The sequence below is a fragment of the Panthera onca genome, chromosome B3 (assembly GCF_046562875.1).
Source record: "Panthera onca isolate mPanOnc1 chromosome B3, mPanOnc1 haplotype 2, whole genome shotgun sequence".
Classification (NCBI taxonomy): Eukaryota; Metazoa; Chordata; class Mammalia; order Carnivora; family Felidae; genus Panthera; species Panthera onca.
The window spans coordinates 35,193,269-35,214,570 of NC_138344.1; the positions used below are offsets into that span (position 1 = coordinate 35,193,269).

General features: G+C 51.1%; 1 long non-coding RNA gene across 5 annotated transcripts; it reads right to left on the bottom strand.

Annotated features, from left to right (window-relative positions):
- Positions 1-1,563: 1,563 nt before the first annotated feature.
- Positions 1,564-20,361, bottom strand: LOC132668929 (uncharacterized). Of its 5 annotated transcripts, none has more exons than XR_013556359.2 (4): positions 17,428-20,361; positions 9,156-9,398; positions 8,458-8,739; positions 1,564-8,098 (listed from the first exon to the last, which is right to left on the bottom strand). It is a non-coding gene; the product is annotated as an uncharacterized LOC132668929 (long non-coding RNA). The 5 variants fall into 5 exon arrangements; XR_013556361.2 differs by lacking the exon at positions 1,564-8,098 and having other exon boundaries at positions 8,357-8,739; positions 17,428-17,636; positions 17,815-20,361; XR_013556360.2 differs by lacking the exon at positions 1,564-8,098 and having other exon boundaries at positions 8,357-8,681.
- Between the last annotated feature and the right edge of the window lie 941 nt (positions 20,362-21,302).

Consider the following 21,302-nt stretch of genomic DNA (forward strand, 5'->3'; position numbering starts at 1 on the left):
ACTGGGCTTTGATGGGAAGGAAAGAACCGGGTCTACTAATTAAAGGTCATTTTGAATTTTTTTTTAGCTTTAAAAACAGAGGAGATATGTTTAATTCGGGCTGACCGCAGTCACGGGGCATTTCCGTGAAGCTCGGGGATCTGTGGGCTGAGTCTCCTTGACTCTGAGAGATCACTGGATTTTTTGTTTTGTTTTGTTTTTTTCCTCCCTTTCTGGTTTTGTTTTGATTTTGTTGTTGTTGTTGTTGTTGTTGTTTTAAAAATACACACACTCCAGAGTTGAATACTTTGACTTCTTTGATGCAAGGAAAGCCAACCACGGATTTCTAAAGTTAGAAAGGAGTCGGCATTGGCAGGGACTGAACTAAACCATAAGCCTCAGAAGCCTCTGCCGCCGGCCCGGGGCCACCGCCTGTGCGGTCAGCACCACGTTATTATGTTCTCCTGAGAAAACCAGAGACCCAGAGACCTCTGGTTACACTGCCCCTGGCTCGCTGCCCGCGGACAGGGTGGCGGGCGGGGACGGGAGTTGTGATCACCCCTGCTCAGCCACGGGGACAGGAGGGCTGCTGCGTAGCACATCCCAGGAGAGGGCCAGAGCGACCCCAGCGTGCGCCCCACTCGTGTTCCTAAAAGGGGAGATGCTTCCCCGCACAGGACCCAAGAAGCCTGCCTTTCACCCGATCTGGGTTTGCTAAACTGCCAGCAGCTTCCAACAGCCCATCTTTCCGGTGAGGTGGAGACAGCAGGTCTGAGAGATGAAGACAGAGAGTGTGTGAGTGTTAAACCCCGACACGACCAATTAGACTCCTGGATGCAGCCGTGCCTGAAGGAGGATTACTTCTATGAGCCAATCGATGCCCCCCCCCCTGCTTTTTTCCCCCTCCTGCTATAACTACTTTGCATTTGATTCCTGTCACCTGCCACTGAAAGAGAGCCAAGCAACCTGTGTCTTGCTCATCTCCGCATCCCTAGCAGCCAGCATACAGGAGCAGGCTTGTTAAATGAATGTCTGAACCTGCTTAGACTGGAGGGGACTGGAGTTCGCACCAGGGGAGGGAAGTACTACCAGGCCTTGTGTCCCAGGCACTTTATAGAGAGTATTTCAGTGGATTATTTCAACAACCTTGCAGGAAGCACTAGGACTGTGCTCTCTGCTTGAAAGATGGGTAAAGTGAGGCAGAAAGGGCTCTTAGTGAAAAGCCAGGCCCCTGGCCCTCCAGGGGAGCCCACACCACAGTTGTGGGCTTTTTGTTGTTGTTGTTGTTGTTGTTGTTGTTGTTGTTGTTGTTTTGGCCCCAGGTCCCTGTTTCCCCTTAGGTGTGAGGAGGATGTCTGTTCCCACATACTAAACACTGTAAACCTGGAAGCAGGTTTCTCACCTCCCACCGAGTTCCCCGACCATCAGCTTTTCTCCACGACTTCATGTCTCTCTCTGGCACTTGACCCAACCCACGCTAGACCCACCAAGTTCACCCCAAATTTCAGTTGGTCAGTGGATCCAGGGTAGGGCCCGAGTGAATTTTGTGGCGGGGGGGGAGGGTGGGGGGAGGTGTGGGTGGGTTTCTGAGTCCAGAAGTTTCAGGGTATCATGAAGGCTACACACAGTGGGCAGGCCACAGGTGACAGAACATGACAAAGGGGGTCCTGAAGATGGATGCATGGGCTCTGTATTTGCACTGTCACCAGGACCGAAATGACCTAGAATGACGGAATAGGAAGGGACCTCAAAACTCTGGTGTGCCCGCTCACACGCCCTGACCGTTGCTCCTGAGCCGTGCTAAGAGGTCATAGCCTTCCCTCCTCCCGAGCCCAGATGCCCCTTCAGATCCTTCCCAGACAGCACTGCGGGCAACCCCACCGATCAGTGGAAGACGCCTCACAAATAAGACGTGCCCTCAGACCCAAGTCGAGAGACCTCATTTTTGCAGTTGCGAAAATGGAGTCGTGGCATGCAGCGAGAGACGTGAAAGGACTGGTCCAAGGTCACACAGCCCAGCTGGAAGTTGCGACCAGATCTTTCGATTGGGTAAAAAAGTCCGTCGTTCTTTCTTCTCATTGCTGACTCAGTACCATTAATAGATGGTAAGATGCCAACCCAATTCAGGCTGTCCATATGCTTAACTGGAAAATAAATCAACCAAATGGATGGGGCTTGCTGTTGTGGAAAGAACATTCAGCTGGAATTTCATTTCGGGTCTGGCCATAAACTAGCCGTGTGACCTTGGGCAAGTCAATTCATCTCTCTGGGCCTCGGTTTCTTCAACTGTAGATTGTGAGGGCAGGGTGATCTTTACAACCTCTACCACACTTTCAAATACTAACAACCTATGATCCCATGTGCCCAGCACTGTACCAGGAAGTTTTTAGGCTCCGAAGAAACAGAAGGGAAGAAACAACCATATGCTACAAAAAGCAATACCAAACGGCACATCTGGGAGCTCAGAGACGGGGGCTTCCTTGCGGGGAGCGGAATTAAGCCCGGCCTGGAAGGATGGACAGATAGAGGAGGCGAAGGGCACTGCAGACAGTAAGAGGAAAATAAGAGAAGGCAGGGAGGAGAGAAAAGCAGGCCATGTTTAGGAACGAACAAGATGGCTGGAATGGAGGGCGGAGGGAGCCTAAGGAAAGCAGTAGCGAATCAGAGATTCGCACCCGTCGGGGCCGAGGCCAGCGTTGTAGAAAATGGTGGGGGGCGGGGAGGGGGACCTCGTTGGTCCCTACAGAGTGCTGTGGGGTAATCTCTTGCCCCATGGAATAAGGCCTTTTTGTGCAAGTGTCCAAAATTCAACTCAACCTGACTTAACCGAGCCGGTGCATTTATCAACTCACCTAACCAAAAAGCCCCCGTGTAAGCTTGAACCACCGCTGGATCCCGGGGCTCAGAAAACCTCATGGGAACGTGCCCTTCTCCATTTTTGCTTCCTTCTGTGTTGGCCTAATTCCCAGGTAGCCCTTTCCCAACTGCGGGCAAACGGGGCCCAGCAGCTCCCTACTTCCCCGTTGCCACTCGACAAGACCAGGGTGACCGCAGCTCCTCGTTCCGCCTGCTTCTGCAGAAGTCCTGGGGCCGATGCTCTTTGGCCTGGGTTTGATCACGTTCCCGTGGCTGACCCAATCACCAGCCAGGGGCTGGATGAAATGCTCTGATTGGCCAGGCCTGGATCAAGGGCCCCGCGGCAGGGCCGTGGAGTGGATTCTCCCCGGAAAGGGACCTTGGAACCTGGGAATGTAATGATGCTTCTTAGAGAAAAATCCCAGGGCTGTTATCAACAGAAGGAACGGATGCATCCTGGACAGGCAACCCCAAGGGACGTCCAGGGCCAAAAGAGCATCTCCTAAGTATCTGTGGACAGCTAGGAGACGTCTTGAGGACCAAGAGAGACCTAGCCGTGGTTCCTCGCTCCGTGCGGGGCGTGCTCATGCCCGGATCTCCAATTCCGAGAGGCAGAGGTGGGGGGTGGAGGGCGATGGGGAGCTTCTGGGCAGGTCGCATCTTTCTTAAGTTAATACTTCTTGGAGAGACTCAGCAGCGGGGCAGGAATTTGTTAAATTACATAAACATTATTGTGACCCGTAAAATTCAATGAATCTCGGCCTGTTTACCCGCGGCTGGCTTTAATGTTTGCACAGTGTAATTTAATGTGTCAATTTGCTCTCAAATAAAAAACATCTGGTCCTCTGACACGGCAAAGAAACTGGAGAGCTGATGTTCGCAACCAGCTACAAGCCCCAATCAGAGATGACGTTTGGGGCGAAGGAAAGGCCAGGGACTCGGAAAAGGAAGCCAACGTTGTTAGGACCCATTCCTGGCCTGGTGACAAGCCTCTGCGTGTGAGTCTGTAAGATCAGTAAATTCCTAATTAGAATTAAGAAAAGCCGAGAAGGAGCACATACCGTCTTCAACTGGCACCCATTGTGCAATTAAATTTCCTGTGGCTGTCCCCGCCAATATTGACATTCATACTATTGGATTTTTAGCAGTCTTGTTATTTTGTAATTGAGACGAGCAGAAAGAAAATTACACTTTCCTATACAGAAGATTCCAGCTAATGTCCCCTTGCTATATATAGTCAGCCTGGCCAAGCCCTCTCCCTCCGGATTCCCCAGGAGTCGGTGCAGCTTGGGAGAGGGGGAGGTGAGATTCTCAGAGTGTGTGCTTTTCCAGTGAGATCATGTATCTTGGTCTGGTCTCCACTAAATAATGGTGCGGCTCGTTCCTGCAGACGGAGGCTGGACTTTGCAGGCAGGTCCTGAGTTGGAGGCGCTGACCTACATAGAACAGGACAGGGGAAGCGGAGTTCTCCTTGGAGACAGGTGGGGGCTTAAAAGCCTTTTAGGGGCCTGGTGGGGACCCCTGGGGGGGCCGCTCATCCATTCTGACTTTGGGGCCCCACCCAGAACTGGGCGGGCAGAGGTGGCCCCCCCGGGGGAGGGCTTGCGGTGCTGGGATACATCATCCATTTCATTTTTCGGCGCCCCCTTCCTCTCCTAGCACCCAAGCCCGGGCCAGGCCGAAGGGAACTGCAGAGGGATGGTTTCCACCCCAATAAATGCTCGAGACGTCCTGATGAAAAAGAACCGGGCCCAGAGCCCGGGCAACCACCCCGCTGGAAGGAGCCAAGACTGCTTTCCTGGCCGAGCAATGATGGGGTCAGAGCAAGTTCAGGCTTTGCTTTAATTGAGTAGAAGATAGTTCTTCCTTAAGGGAGCCCTGAAATAATGCTCCAGCCGTGCAGCATGACTTCCCATATTGTCAGAGGGGATTAGGCGGGCGGGTTTGTAAATAAAGAGTGATCCTTCTTCCCCCCCTCTAGGACAAACAGATCATATTTTCTTCAGGTCACCAGGGGCTGGGCTTGCTCTAATCAAATCCTTGACATTTCACTAGGACTCCAGGAGTTACACGCGTTCCGTGATTGAGCCCTTGGTCATTACCCATTTTCCTAAACGGTTGCTATTTTCCAAATCCAAGACATTTTAGGGAAGTGGGAAAGAGAGATGTCTGTCCAACAGTGTGGAGAAGAAGGGGAGACAGGCGTGGGGTGCAGAGAGGCGTAGGGACTCTTGAGGTCGAAACGGTATCTCCATAAGCACCCCCAGGGTCAGTTCTCAGGACCACCAGGCCGGTTTTCTCATTTCTTCATCCTTCCATTCATGTGGGCAGCAACAGTTTTTGGAAGGCCTCACCAGGTGCCAGACACCGGAGTAGCTGGTAAGTATAAACTTGGATATGACCTGCCTCTGCCCGCTCCAGAGATCCCCCCACCCCACCGGTCTCATGGGAGAGACCCGTATGCAGGCTGATAACAAAAAATATCCCGAGAAATCAGTGTGTAAATGTCGTAGAACCCCAAAGTAAACAGAAAAAAAAAAAACAAACAAACTGAAAACCAACAAAAAACAAAACTTTGTCCGGAAAGGACACGGGAGGTTTCACGGAGCAGGTGACCCAGCGTCTCGCAGGATGAGTAGGGGTTGGCCATCCCCTCCACCCCTGCACCGGCTCCTAGGGAAGAAGCTGAGACTCAGTGGCACCCAGCTACGAACATCAAAGCCAGACTGAACGCAACCCTTCCCGCCCACCTCCATTGCCATAAACAGGTGTTGTCTCCCTCCAGCTCCCACCAGGAAGCCCTATGCACTGGGACAAAAGACCCCTGAACCTACACCACGAGAGATAGGGTGGGGGAGCCCGTCTGCTGATCTGACACACTGTAGCCACATAGAAGAAGCGTCCCTGCCTTTCGGGTCTGCTTCCACATTCTGGAATGATCTCCACTTGCGTCCGTTCTTAGTGAACAATTCTTCCCCTACGGGGGGGAAAAAATTATCTTGCAGCTTGTGTCCACTCCAAACACAGATGACAAGAAGGCTTGGAAACGCAGCCTAAAGAAACACTCAGCAAACTGTTCCCCAAACAAGCCTTTCGTCCTGACCTTTGCAAGCCAAGAGCTCCACTTTATAACTTGGGAATGCACAAATATTTACAGTTGTAGGGAAGAAAGCCAACGTCTGCTGGAGGGTCCCAGGGTTGGGAGACAGCCGAGTGCTCATCTAGCCCGGCGTCGCAGACGCTGTAGGGATGCTCTTTGCAGAATCTCCCGGCAGATGGTCACCCAGAGTCTCCTCGCATGCCTCCCGCGACGGGAAGAAAGGCCACCACCCTCTGAGAAGGCTCCCTTCGTCGATCTGCTCGTTGCAAAGTCCTGACAGCCAGCCAGAGTTGCCTCCCAGGAACCTTGCCCCCTGTTTTTTGTTTGTTAGAGTTTATTTATTTATTCAGAGAAAGAGACAGAGACAGCGCGAGCAGGGGAGGGGCAGAGAGAGAGGGAGAGAGAGAGAATCCCCAGCAGGCTCTGCGCGGTCAGCACCGAGCCCGATGCGGGGCTCGAACTCACACACGTGAGATCGTGACCTGGGCCGAAACCAAGAGTCGGACTCTTAACCGACGGAGCCCCCCAGTGGTCCCTGCCCCCTCTCTTGGATGGGCCTCGAGGATTGAGTATCTTACTTCCCATGTCAGCCTTTTGAAGGCTGGGAGTCAGCTCCCCTGTCTGCCTTCCACTCTCTCTTCTTCCTTGGTTCCTTTGTTCATTTCTTGGGGGACCTCCCTTGTGGGCCCCTGGCCGCTGAGGTCACCTCCCTTCATCATGGCCACACGCTCTAGCTGATTGACGCCCCTCTCCGAACACGAGCCCCCACATCTACTGCAGCACGCGACAGCTGAGCTTCTCACCGATCGGAGCCCTGTGCCACTCACCTCTCATCCCTAAACCTCAGCTGAGCTCACCAGGCAGTGCAATCAAGGTAAAAAGGAAGGAATACGACTTTCTTGAACTCCTGTCACACTGGGCACTGTTCGTGTTCTTTCTAAATACTCCGTGCTCGGCACCACCCTAGGAAGTAGGTATTCGTCTCCTTGTTTCACATTTCTGTGAACTTGGCCTCTGACACAGAACCGAAACTAAGGAAATCAACAAAGCAAGTCTTCCAGGAGCCTGAAGCAGAGGGGAGAGAACGGGCCCGAGTGGTTACTCTCACTTTGCATTTGTTTCTACCAGGAAGTCTTTGGTCCCCGGGAAACTGATTTGAGACCTTTGCTCCGCCCCTCTCTGGCTTCGGGACATGGAGCGAGTCAGTTAACGTCTCTAAGCCTGGGGTGGGCAACTTGTCCCTGTTGTCCGAGACTGCCCGGGTTTTACTTTTATTTCTTTTTACGATTTATTTATTTTTGAGAGAGCGAGTGCAAGCGGGGAAGGGGGAAGAGAGAGAGGGGGACAGAAGATCCAAAGCGGGCTCTGCGCTGACAGCAGCGAGCCCCATGCGGGGCTCAAACTCACGAGCCTCGAGATGAAGACCGGAGCCAAAGTTGGACGCTCCACCTCCTGAGCCACCCGGATGCCCCTGAGACTGTCCAGGTTTTAAATGCCAGTTTCTATGTCCCGGAAGACAGGCAAAGCAGTATGATCGGTTGCCCTATGAAGCTGTGAGATGCACAAAATCATAAGCTACCTCGCAGTGCTGTCTTGAAGTTCAACGAAGGTGACCTATGTGACCGGCCCCAGTGCTGCGCCTGGCACATAGCAGACACTCAGCTTAGGTCCTGTTTAACGTGAAAGCCTGGTGAATCATGGCAATTTAGAAAGAAATAGAGGCCGGGGGCATGGCCATGAGCAGTTTCAGTGGAAAAGAATTAAAAAAAAAAAAAAAAAAAAAAACATAAACAGGGACACTCGATACAGGGTCTCACGGTCTCTCCAGGGTAAATATCCCGCTGCGGTTCAATTAGGCGTGGCAACTGTTAACCTTGAACGTGACTGGGGGTGACAAAGAAAAAGCTAACTCCGGAGCATTTCACTGTCTGCTAGGCAGAGCAGGGTGGATGCCCTCGTGCGATAAGCGCCACACAAAATTCGACACGGGCTTTGGTTCCTTAAGGGTAAGCATTCAGCCACCCTGACGGGCTGGCAGCCGCCCAGCACAGTGGAGAGGAAAAGAGTCCCGAAGAGAGGCTCCCAGGAGGGCCTGAGTCTGCAGTTCACTCACCGGGCCAGGGTGGACAAATCGTGCTCACGCTTCCGGTCCTGTCTCCTCATCTGTAAAATGGGGAAGAGAAAGTAGACAAGGTGTTGTCTAACAGAGAGGCAGCAGAGCGGAGCGATCAAGGGCATGGGTCCACCACCCACGGGCCGTGTGAACTTGGGCAAACGGGTCCGCCCCTCTGTGTCCTGAGTACTCGGTAAGTATCAGCCCTTGCGGGTCTGACTCTCTCTGACAAGGCCATTCGACACCAACCCTCCCCCCCCCCCACCCCCCCCACCCACCCCCCCCCCGGGCCCACTCCATCCGCGCTCCCACCCCCTCTCCAGGGGTTAATGCAGCAGAAGCATTAGGATGTTGTTGGACGCTTCCTTTCCCTCCCCGAGCTGCCTCCTCACTCGGCTGGCTCGCTCACGTTGAACTTGAGGCGGACTCAAACCTCCTCATCTTTTTTATGTGAATTGCAGTCAAGCCAGGTCTCCCCCGTCCCGTTCTTGTGCAACTGACTTTTTGGAAACGGCATTCAAGACGTGAGATTTATTGATGTCAAATTTCATCTGGTTGCTTTCGACCCAGCATTCTCGACTGCCGAGCTCATCTTGAACCTTAATTCTCTCATCCCCTCCAGCTTTGAGTCATCTGCAGATTTAATGCACATGCTTTCCATGTCTTCATGTGAACTGTTGGCTTAAAGAGGCTGTTTGTATAGATAAAAATAGAGATAGAGATACAGGCTGCTCTACAGAGCAAGAGGGGGCCTCATGCGTGGGGCTGAGCAAAGGGAATGTTCTCTTGTGGGAAGCGGGGCCTCATGGCCCTCAGTCGGCGTTGAAGCCTCTGCTGTCTGTACCCGCTTACCGGCACTCCTCTCCCTGGATCCCAGAATGTTCTCAGTGATGACAAGGGAAGTTCACTCCTCAGCCCCCCTAACTGGGGCCCCTTCTAAACAACCAAATCCACAGGGAGGGTCTGAATCCCTGCCTGTCTACACCCGATGATGCCCCAAGCCCACTCCTGCCCCTCTTTCCTCTCATTGCTTCCTAAACTGAGACCACCCCCACCTCGGAGGCCTTGGCTAAATACCAGCTGTTAATCCAAGAAATCAGTTCTCACTCGAAGGTCATGGGCCACGGTGTCTTACTGTGTTTCCCACTCGGATGTTTCCATTTTAACAGAAGCCTTCGCTGTCGGAACAACAAGGGCACAGCCATGGTAGATCGGTTCTTGACCACCTGCGGCCGCGCGGGGCTCTGCCTTCGGTCCAGGGTCCCCGAGGGCACCCTGGATCACAACGCGGGGCACACGGCACACTGGAGGGTCGTGACTACAAGCCGCCACAAAGAGGCTCAGGGCACGCTGGTCAAGACAGCAGAGAAAGACGGAAATAACATTCTAGGAGTACTGCCTATTGCAAGTAGTTTAAATAAAACCCCAAGAATCTGTTTCTCCAGATAATTTGGCAACCCTCTGGTATTGTGCTAGCCCGTTGGCCACTGATTACAGGGCTTTCCAAAACCCCATGCCCATTCCAAACCCACACATACCCGTGGGCACCCTGAGCCCCAAGACAGCCTGCTGGCTCATGAGCTCAGGCTAATCCCTCTTTGATATCCGTGGTACTAGAACCTTTCTGCTTTGTCCATAGGGTTCTCTTGTAGGGAAGAATTTGCCGAGGAGGAGGAGGAGGGGGAGGAGGAAGAGGAGGAGGAGGGCGGGGGAAAGAGCACTTGCCCCTTACTGAGTGCCTGCTCCTTGCCGGACGTTGTTCTAGAGCCTCTAAAGGAACCATAGGTTATCTTTTCAATACATTTAGGAAGCACGCTTTTACTACTCCCATTTTACAGAGGCGTAAACCGAGGCCCACGGAGGTAAAGTAAACTGCCCGGGGCCACAAGGAATAGCAGAATTGGGATTTGAACGCTGGGCTCTTGATTCCACGGTGCACTGTTGACCATGGCTTCGTTTCTGTAGCTCTCAGAGAGCTCACGCTGTTATTCTCTCCCGACCTAAGAAGTTTTGTGGGAATGACAGGAAGCTGAGCCAGGACAGAACCTTGCCCACCACTCACGTGAGTGATGTGAACAGGGTCACAGGCCACGGGCGATCTTACAGAGCTGGCGACCCGGCTCTCTGGCTTGTCATAGGGTGAATTCGGTTACCTCTAGGGTGGTATCACCACCATTTGGAGGCAGTCCCGTGATGCCCAGGAAAAGGAAAGCCTTCTTTGCTTTTGGGAAAGCTTCGGTGAATGCACAATCCTTAAGCAATAGGTTTCAGTGCCCTCCAGCCTCCTACCTGTATACGCCTGGGTCAACTATTTTATTTTGCCTTGCTGGGCCACCATTTCCCCATTTGTAAATGGGGATTAGTAACAGCGTTTCTGTGAAAGGTGAGTAATTTACATAACTCCATTAGCATAGTCCAGGGACATCTTAAGCGCCTCATACGCGCTGCCTCATTTTTTGTGCCTCCATCACCATCACGACCTCCATTTCCATGAGTTGCTGGTCCCGCGTGAGGCCATCCTTGTCCCCATTGTACAGAGACTGGGAAACTGGGTGCCAGGATGGCCCGGCCAGGATGATCCGGAAGGTCCTGGCTAGGGCCAGGCCTCGAGCCCCCCGTCAGTTCAGCCTCTCCCCGTCCTCATGATGCTGCGACAGTTTTGTCTTCCCTCAGAGTCCAGATTTGCAAGAAAGAGAGCAAGCTTCTCCACCCTTACTGGGTGTCCCAGTCACTGGGGATCTTGTTAACCTGCAGGCTCTGCCCTGGGAGGAGTGGCTGTGGGCCTGAGACTCTGCATTTCTAGGGATCCTCCCTCCTTTGTATAGGAGGGGCTCTACCCTCCAGCGGATGGGAGCCCTGGAGCAGCCTCAGAGAAACCAACAGCCGATCCTGGGGGGTCCCTGGAGCAGGCTTCTCACACAGCCCCCTGTGTTTCCAAAGCGGCGCCCTGAGGGATGATGCTGGGGAGGAGGGGCTTGTGAACCGCCCAGGGCCCGGGAGGGTATCTGTGCCAGGATGGCCCTCCTGCTCCTGCTCTCCTTTTGCTTCCTTCTGGCTGCTTCTCTCAGAGCCTGACAGTTACAGCAAAAACAGTCTTGCTCTCCCACACCAGGCCCCCGCCGCACGGTGGGGCGAGAGCACCCGCAGCCTGCGGAGAGGGAGCTGACATTTGTCTTAATTGGAGTTACCCGTGTAAATCCCGCCCGTCCCCTCCCTGCGCCCTCGGCCTTTGATGAGCCAGGGGGCTCTGAACACAGAGAGGTTCCTAATCTCCCCGGGGATACACAGTGTTATTAATGCAGGCGCTGGAAGGAGATGTTCCCTCTCGTCAGCTGCGAAAGGGAACTGGAGGTGAGTGGAAAGAAAGGAAGAAAGAAAGAAGGAAAGAAAGAAAGAAAGAAAGAAAGAAAGAAAGAAAGAAGGAAGGAAGAAAGAAGAGAAAAAAGAGAAAGAAAGAAAGAAAGAAAGAAAGAAAGAAAGAAAGAAAGAAAGAAACGGAGGGAGGGAGGAGGAAAGGAAGGGAGGAAGGAAGGAAGGAAGGAAGGAAGAAAGACCAGTAAAGGAGAAGACGGGCTGCAGGGGAGAGGAGGGAGGTGACATTCCTGGGTATCTGCATCACACCTTCGGGGCCAACAGTGTCCCCCCCCAACCCCCCCAGTCTTCTGCAACCAGCCTCTCACCCACAGGCTTTCCAACTCAGCTGCACAAGTCGCCTGGAAGCTGTAAAAATTGCTCATGTCTGGCTCCCACCCCCAGCGATCTTTATTTAATTGGCCCGGGTGTGGCTCGTGGACCCTGGGTTTTCAAAGCCCCCCGGTGATTCTGGTGTGCAGTCTGCTTCCATCTCAGCTTCCCTGGGAAGCCTCCCCTGATTAGTGCAGACCCATCCACGCCCCAGTGGAAACAGCTCATCGTCTGCGTCACCCACACTGCTTTCGATCCCACCAGCCCTGTTAATTCTGCACAGTTGGATGGGGGCAGGGTGCCAATGTCCCCCCCCCCCCACCCCACACCAGGCTCATTTGGTTGCAGAATGCACAAAAGGATCTCACATGTTCTTTCTCTTCTCTTGAAGGTTATGTCACAAATGAGCGAGGGATTGCACCTGCTGCACAGCCACCGACTCAATTCGGTCATTTAGCCAACATTTATGGAGCCCCTCCTAGGGCCACAGAGCTCTGGGAGATTTGAAAGCATACAGGAGGCGCTCTCTGCTCTCATGCCATGCCTAACAAGGATAGGTTAGACAAGACCACAGATAACAATGACAAAAACGAGCCCTGGAGGCTGGAGGGTAGGGAAATAAAGAGGGAATGACAACGTATCCAACACTTGGGATGTGTCAGGCAATGTCCCGGTTGACTGACTTACACCAGGTCATCGAAGTCGATGACAGCCCTAAAAAATGAGGAGGTATTATTCCCATTTTACACATGAAGAAGCTGAGACTCAGAGAAGTCAGTGGCTTGCCCATGGCCACCCAGCTAGGGTGTATTGATGCCTAACTCCGAAAAGAGAGTTTTGTTTTAAAAAAAAATTTTTTTAATGTTTATTTATTACTGAGAGACAGAGAGACACGGAGTGCGGGCAGCGGAGGGGGCAGAGAGAGAGGGGGAGACACAGAATCTGAAGCAGGCTCCAGGCTCCAAGCTGCCAGCACAGAGCCCGACGCGGGGCTCGAGCCCACGAACCGCGAGATCGTGACCTGAGCCGATGTCACACGTTCAACCGACGGAGCCACCCAGGCGCCCCGAGAGAACACGCTTCTATGAGGAGATGAGGCATGATTCTGGCTAAAGGGGAACCCGAGAGAATCTTAAGGAAGACCAAGGAGCTTACTACACAAACACATCACCACGGAGGTTCCTTGCATCAGAGCGCCACGTAAGAGGAAGTGGCCTTAGTGGACAGCCATGTCCCAGGGGGAGCTGGAGGGGAGCGCAGATTATGAAGCAGGGTATCCAGAAGACCGGGGCAAGGCTGGTGGGAAGTCGAGAAAGGAGGGCCTCTCTGGGGGATGAAGTTCAGAGCGTGGAGGGCGTGAAAGTGTGGCCAGGGACAGAGAGCAGAGTGGGAGACTTCTGTGCTCGTTACCAACTGATTAAAGCAGGTCGGGGCAGCACACACTAGTCTGGCCACTCTGAGAAGTTGGGTGCACCTTGGCCTGGTCTATGTGGCTGAGTTAATGGCAGACCGCGGTCTCTTCCGACACAAGGCCTGGATGAGGATGAAGGCAGGAAGCACTCAAATGACACCCTGGGCAGGCTGGAGGAGGTGCGCAAGGAGCCAGTGACTCTGTTTTTCTGGACACTGAGGTCCACTTGTCACCAGTTGACTATGATATTCATAGTATCTGAACACCTGCCATGGGCAGGCATGGGACCCAGGTGATTCCTGTCCTGGAAGAGATGATAATTTCTGAGAAGATGGGGGGAAGGGAACTAATCTTCAAAGATCAGGATGGTGGTGGGGGTGGTGATAGTCGTGGGGGTGACAGTAATGGTGGTAGAGGGCTGGTGATGGTGACAATGATATAGCGATGATGGTGCAATTGACGGTCATGATGTGGGTGGTGGTTACGTTTGAGTGACTGATGCCCAGATGGCTAATATCTCTATAGACTTTTTCCTGACTCACATTTGTAGCTCCCTCATTGTCACCCCCTCTTGTGTTGCGCAGATCTGTGACACTCCAGATGTCCGCATTAAAACCCTTTACCTTCTCTCGTTTTCCTCTGAGCAGACCGTCCTTCCTCCTTTACACCCCTGGCTTGGAGAACAGCTCTGCTGGCCCGCCAGCCATCAGAGCTGGAGGCCTGAGTCAGTCTAGACTCCTCAAATTTTCTCATCCCCTAAATTTCGCAGTCGATTACCAAGTCCTGGTGAGTTGGCCTCTTAAATATCTCTTGAAGCCCATAGTCTCCTCTCCATCTCCCCTGCTCCTGACTTCCTTGAGGCCACATCACCCTCCTGCATCCTGATAGACCTCTGAGCTCAACTGGCCTTTCTCTAAGCCACCCCTCATCTCACTGCCAGAAGTGACCTTCCCTCAAGCAGATTCAACCAGGCCACTCTCCAGGGTCAACCCCCTCTCTGGCTCACAGAGAAAGAGCATGGCATAGATAGCAGGCATAAGGCAGCCCCAACCCAGCCACATAGCCCCAGTCCCATGATCTTGCAGCTCTCTGCTCCTGCCTTGCAGATTCAGGCCTCTTTTCCTTTGCTCATACCAGTCTTTCTATCTTGGACACCTTCTTCTCCTCCGACTGGTATAACCCTTCCTTGTGCACCTGCCTTGTTCAGTCCTTATTCATCTGCCTCCTCTGCTGTGCCATGAGCTTCTCTAGGGAAAAGGACCTGCTTTCTCATCTTTGAATCCTGAGGACCTAGCACAGGTACTTACTAGCTGCTTCCTGAATTAGAGACCAGGAATCTTAATCTCAGATATCTGTGTGGTGCCTGAAACTGTGCAGAGAGCTGTATCTCCCATAATCTCGCTTGATTCTCACTATCTTCATGCAGGGTTGCAGGTGCCATTTGCTTTGTTTTACTGACAGGAACACAGATTCAGCAAAAATGGTGAGATGGCTTGCTCCAGGTTACTCAGGAAGATAATGAGCGAGTCATTCTGCATCTCAGGTATCTTGACTCCTGTGTGGGAAATGTGTTGATTTCACACCAAGAAGCTCATTTCCTCTCTCTTGAGAAACTCTTGAGGCTGAGAAGTGACTCATGTATGCAAGACCTGCCCACTCTTGAGCACTAGATACTTGTGTATGGGGAGGGAGAAATGGCCTTGGATTCCCAGGGAAAGATAGTGAACACAAGCATCTTGAAGGCACAAACCCATAAGAATGGGGAAAACAAGAGAAGAGACAAGAGTCACAAAATTTGCAAAGCTGGACAGCAGGTAGAGAAGTGGTAACCAGTTTAGAAAGAGAACTATGAAGCACTCCTAAGCTGGTAGTAGGAAAGGCTAAGAACCAAATTGATTTACCCAGGACAACCCACAAAAGCCTCAGGAACTGGCAGCACCAGGTACTTCTGGAAGCAAGTGAGGAGAGAGGGCAGACGTAAAGATTACTGAGTGAAGGCAATTTACCCAGAGGCAATTATAACTCCAGATCTTTCCCTCTGCTCCTTATAGCTGGGTAACTATTTCTTCCCATGGCTGAAGCCTGGAGACAAGAGGGAATCTCTGCAGCAAGATGAGGCATATGAGGCCCAGCTGAAGGTGAAGGTCTGAACTGAAAATGGGGACTAAGAGAACATTTGTATGCTAAATGTTGAGGTACCAGAGCCATCTTCTCCCAGTTGATCCCAGTAACCCGCATCTAGATGTACATCCTCTAGGCAAGACACTGGAAGCCTCTTCTCTGAGGGAAAAGAGTAGCCCGAGAAGAAAGATCCATGGGTTTTAAAACTTTACTCCTGCATACTTTGATCAGAAAACTGCTGAAAAATGGAGATATCAACCAAAATGGGGGGGGGGGGCACTAAGAAAGAGGAAACCATAAAACAGACATAGATGAAAAGGGAATCCCCCAGTGATGATTATGAGAGGCCAGGATGACAGTCATGACCCAGGCAGAGATGGTAGCCAGTCTCAACTGGAGAAGATAAGAAAACCCCATGAAACCCTGTTCATGGAAATTAAACAAATAGAAGAATTGATGTGCAGCAATGTGTCTACTCTCTTCAGAAAACCAAAATGACCATTTTGAATATTGAATGAATAAAGTAATAGGAAACTGTGCAAGCAACAGGAAAAACAAAAGCAACTATCAACTCCAAAAAACACAAAAGGTGTCAGGAAAGAGAAAGGAATCTTACTACAGAAATCCGCTCTTAAGCAGTAGTAGTTATTTCATCATAATAATGTCAGCTCTGACTACTGATGTAAGAAATTAACTCTATGACTGTATGGGGAGGGTGGAGGCTAGGACCTGTGCATGTGTGTACCAGGTGTATATGTGTGTGAGGGGAAGAGCCAAACCTTACTGTCCCAGAATGGAAAGTCAATCAACAATGCCTAAAACAGAAATATCAAGAAATAGTCATGCAAACATGTTATATAGAGTTATGAATCCAAGTATTAGATGAAATCATCTAAACAATTCCAAGTGCTTGTCTATGAAAGAAGGATGCTGGTGAATGCTGTTTGCCTTAATAAACTTTGCAGAACGAGTTATTTTTTTTCTTAATATTTATTTATTTTTGAGAAAGAGAGAGAGAGAGAGGGTGAGTGGGGAGGGGCAAAGAGAGAGGGAGACACAGAATCTGAAGCAGGCTCCAGGCTCTGATCTGAGAGCCCAGAGCCCGACGCAGGGTTCGAACTCATGGACCGTGAGATCATGACCTGAGCCGGAGTCACACACGTAACCAACTGAGCCACCCAGGCACCCCTGACCTGGTCAACTTTTTAAACTGCATGATTGTACACTTTAACTCTAAAAAAGAAATAACATAAACATTTCACAAAACAACTAAAAGAGCATGGGCACCAGAATCAGACACTGTCGACATTCTGAACTGGGTGGCCACAGACAAGTTGAGTAATCTTTCTGAGTCTGTTTCCTCATCTGCAAAATGGGGATAAAAATGTAGTGCACATGACCGCAGCGAAGATAAAATGTGGTAAGTATCTGACGTGCTGAGTACTAGTATGTTCTCAATAAATATCTGCTGAGTGTCAATTAAGACACCCAACTGCCTGCAGTTTTGTTTGTTTGCCTGACAAATGTCCCTTCTCCACTCCATACCTGCCAGAGGTTATTTTCATTTATTTCTGTTTTGTTGTTGTTGTGGATCTCGGGGTTATCACTAGTGCCCCCCCCTTCTTCCTGGCCCCCACCTTCTCAGATTAAGGCAGGAAGTGCAAATTCACAGATTCACGATGAGGAGTGAGGTGGAGAGTAACTCAATCTCTCCTTTTCAAACCACATAAATATGTCAAGTTCACTTCTTGTTTTGGCCTCTACTCTTGTACCTCCCCCACCCCCCCTTCCCCTGGAGCTACTTTTACTTGTAGCCTCCCAGTTCCCTCTCTTTGGCTATCCCCTTTCCCCTTGCTTAACCAAGCAGAACCCCTCCTTCCTTCCTTCTCTGCCCTTGCAGATACCCTGGACTCTCAAGCATAGAGGTGGGAGGCCTGAACCTACAAGTGAAACCAAGCTGGGGCGGGGTGGGGGGGCCTCCTGGGAAAAGGTGGAGTTTCCAGCCAGGCCTTTGGCTCTGCTCCTGGCTCAGTGGGAACATCATCGAATTGTCTCCTGCCCTGATCCCTCTCCCCGACTCCAGTCACACACTGACATCTGCTCCCTGACATCTCTGCCTCAGGGTCCCCTGGTGCATCAGTGGACACTGAACTTACCACTCACCTCTCCATCACCGTTTTCCCTGTGTTGTATCAGCCTGTTCTTGATGGCTGGAAGATCGTAGTGCTGTTCAGTGGAAGATGGAATCGGGGGAGGAGGAGTCAGTCTAAGGAAGGGTTGGGGGGACTTGACTTCACTCACGTTGAGTTTGAGGGGTAGATAGATATTCCATAGACAGTGGGACCCAGTGGTCTGGAGTTCAGGAGAGAGGTCTGAGAGTGGGAAAATAGATACCTGAGACCCCCAGACTGAAGAAGCTAACAGAAGGCATGGATGGGGATCAGGGAAGGACCAGGAAGGAGCTCAAGCATGTTGAGTGAGGACAGAGAGCTGAGGGATGAACCCGGGGGACACCTCTCCTTAGTAGAAGGTACAGTAAGAGGAGCATACCAAGGAGTTCAGGAGAGGCTCCCACAAGGACCCTGGGAAACATCCTGCATGGGCACCATCTTAAAAGCCAAGCCAGAAGAATGTCTCAAGAAGGGGGAAGTGGTCAACCTTCTCAAATGCTGCAGGGAAACTGGGGGAGAGAGAGAGAGTGAATCATGTCTGTGTCACAGAGGCCACAATGACCTTGACCAGGGAAGTCCCTGGGGTGGGGGCAGGGAGCTAGACCACACTGAGTGAAGAAGAGGGAGGGGGGAGAGTGGAGATGGTGAAAATAAACAGCTCTTCCTGGAAAGGTGGCTGAGAAAGAAAGGCCAGCGATTGCCTGATGGACTGGGGAGGTTTAAGCGCTGTTGGGAAGGAGCCAAAAGTGTGTCTAAATGGTTCCTAGTCCCAGAAAGATGCAAGGCTGTGGTCCCAGGCATGGGGAGATGGACCTGAGGTAGACAGGAGGAGGTTCGCCCCTTCCTTCAGGCAGGACCACGGTAGGGAGAGATCCTTGGGAAGGGGCAGGACCTTGGCGGGGTTCCCTCCTGCAAGCCAATCTTCAAACTTCCTTTGTTTTTCCAAAAAAAATTTGCCAAGGCTAATGTTCATGAAACACCTAATTCTATCTCCCTGGCACTGTTCTAGATGCGTTATGTATATTATTTCTAACCCTGCTGGGATCTGAGAAGTGGGCACTACTAAACTCACTTGTGCCTGTGAGAAAATTGAGCCTGAGAAGAGTTAGTATCTAGCCCATGGTCACATGAGCAGGGAGTGCCTTCCAAGATGGCTACCCAACTCTGAGAAATTCCCAAGCACTCACCCGATAGTGCCCTCTGGCCTCCTAGCCCTGCTGTCATGAACTCTGAATGATTCAGCCACAGATGCACAAGCTCTTTTGTTTCTGCTCCGAATGCCCGTGGCCTCCTTGCCTGCCACTTAGGAGGAGACTCGTCCTTTCAACTTTCCCACCTTCCCTGGCGGATCTTCCTGGTCCCTCCTACCACGCACCACATCCATCCATGCCTTCTTATGCCATTGACTGTGTTGTGTTGAAATGATCTGGTTTTTTTTCCCTCTGCTCCACACCCCAACACTGGCCTGTGAGCCCCTCGTGAGCAGAGACCCCATCTTATCTGTCTCATCTATGGCTCCCAGACAAGTGCCCGGCAGATGGTAGGGGCTAGAAAACAATTTGTCAGATGAGTACGTGAAAACTTGCTTTTACAAACCAACAAGGGCAACTTGGGCCTTAAAGCAGAGAATGAGGGAGAGAGATTTGCAAACCACGTACCTGACAAAGGACTTCTATATCTAGAACGTGTAAAGAACTCTCGGAACTCGACAGCAAGAAAGAAAATGACCCGATCAGAAAATGGGCAAAAGACACGAAGAGACATTTCGCTGAAACTATACGGATGGCAAAGGAGTACCTGAAGAGATGTTCAGCATCATTAGCCATTAAGGAAATGCAGATTAAAGCCACAATGAGATTGCAACGCATACTTATCAGAATGTTGAGACAAAATTTAAAAATAGTGACAATGCCAACGTTGGTGAGGAGGCAGGGAAAAGGATTCCTCACACAGTGCTGATGAAGCAGCCCCTCTGGAGAAATCTGACCGTCTCTTAAAAGTCTAAACGTACGCTCACCATATCCACAGGGACCTGCCCTCCTGGGCGTTTAGTCCTGTGAAGTGAAAACATGTCTGCACAAAGCCTGGGTGTGACCGTTCGCAGCAACTTTATGCGTAATAGCCACAAACCAGAAGCGACCCAAGTGTCTTCCACTGGCGAATGGTTAAACAAACTTGCTACATCCACACCATGACTACTACTCAGCAATGAAAATGAGTAAGATGTTGGCACACCCAGCAATGTGGATGGATCTCCAGGATGATACACAGAGCAAAGAAACCCAGCCCCACAGGGTCATGTTCTGTAGGCTCCATGCATAGAACAGTCTGGAAAATGACAAAAGTACAGAGATGGAGAACAAAATAGTGGTCGCTGGGGATTAGGGATGGTGGGGAGAGGGTGAGGCGTGACTGTAAAAGAATAGCACAGGGGAGAACTCTGCAGGAATAGAACAGGTCTGTATCTTGACTGCAGTGAGGGCATGAATTTACTATTCACATACCTTGCACCAGTGGCATTTTCCAGTTATGATGTTGTATTGTTGTGAGGTACGATACAACCATCAAGATACCGCGTGGAGGGTATATGGGGCTGTGCTATCTTTGCAACTTCCCGGGAATCTACAAGTATTTCATAATAAAATGTTATAATTAGTTAATTACACTAACAGATTTTAACTCGCAGTTAAGAAAGAATCCTTAAGTCTAAACGGATATAAATAGGGGCGCCTGGGTGGTTCAGTCCGTGGGGCGTCTGACTTCGGCTCAGGTCATGATCTCGCAGTTGGAGAGTTCGAGCCCCGCGTCGGGCTCCGTGCTGACAGCTCGGAGCCTGGAGCCTGCTTCAGATTCTGTCTCTCTCTCTCTCTCTCTCTCTCTCTCTGCCCCTCCCCTGCTCACGCCGTCACTCTCTCTCAAAAATAAACAAGCATTAAAAAAAAAAATTTAAACTGATATAAATAAATGAGAAGAAGGGAAACTCTTCTAGGATTCCAACCAGGAAATACAGAAGGAATGTTGGAATCAGAAAAATCACCTTTGGCAACCACCATAGCAATAAGTGCTTCAGGCAAGGACGATGGCCCCGATGCTAAAATTGGTGAGCAAGCGTGTGATGAGAAACAAAATATTTACATAGTCTCAAGAAATGTTCTCACAAGATACTTAACACTTTGTGAAGGGGGAAGATAATAGCTTTTCAGCGGAGAAACTTGGCCGACCCCACTTGAACCAAATGATCAAGGCCAAACTCACCAGCGAGGGGACCGGTCATCATCATGCCCCCCGCCTGACACGACGCACTGAGAAGGACAGCATCATTTCTGCGGCAGCCTGCCAACCTCACATAACCTGCATCTATCTCATCAGGAGGAAACACCACCAGACAAACTCAGAGCAAAGGGCAGATGCAAAATAACTAGCTGATTCTCTGCAAAAATGTCAAGGTCGTGAAAAACAAGGAAAGGCTAAGAAAACCGTCCCCTGTGGGAACAGGATCCTATGCTAAAGAGACACGGCAACCAAATGCAGGTGGCATCCTGGATCAGAGGAAGGATATTAGTGGGGCAACTGGAGAAATCTGAATCAGGTATATAGATTAGTTACCATTGTAGAAATGTTAATCTACTAATGTTGACAACAGTACTGCGGTGATGAAGGAGAATTTGTTGTTAAGTAAAAACACGCTGAAGTAATTAGAGGCAAAAGTATCTAAAGTGACTCTCGGGGTGCCTGGGTGGCTCAGTCGGTTAAGTGTCCGACTTCAGCTCAGGTCACGATCTCGCGGTCCGTGAGTTCAAGCCCCGCGTCGGGCTCTGGGCTGTTGGCTCAGAGCCTGGAGCCTGCTTCCGATTCTGTGTCTCCCTC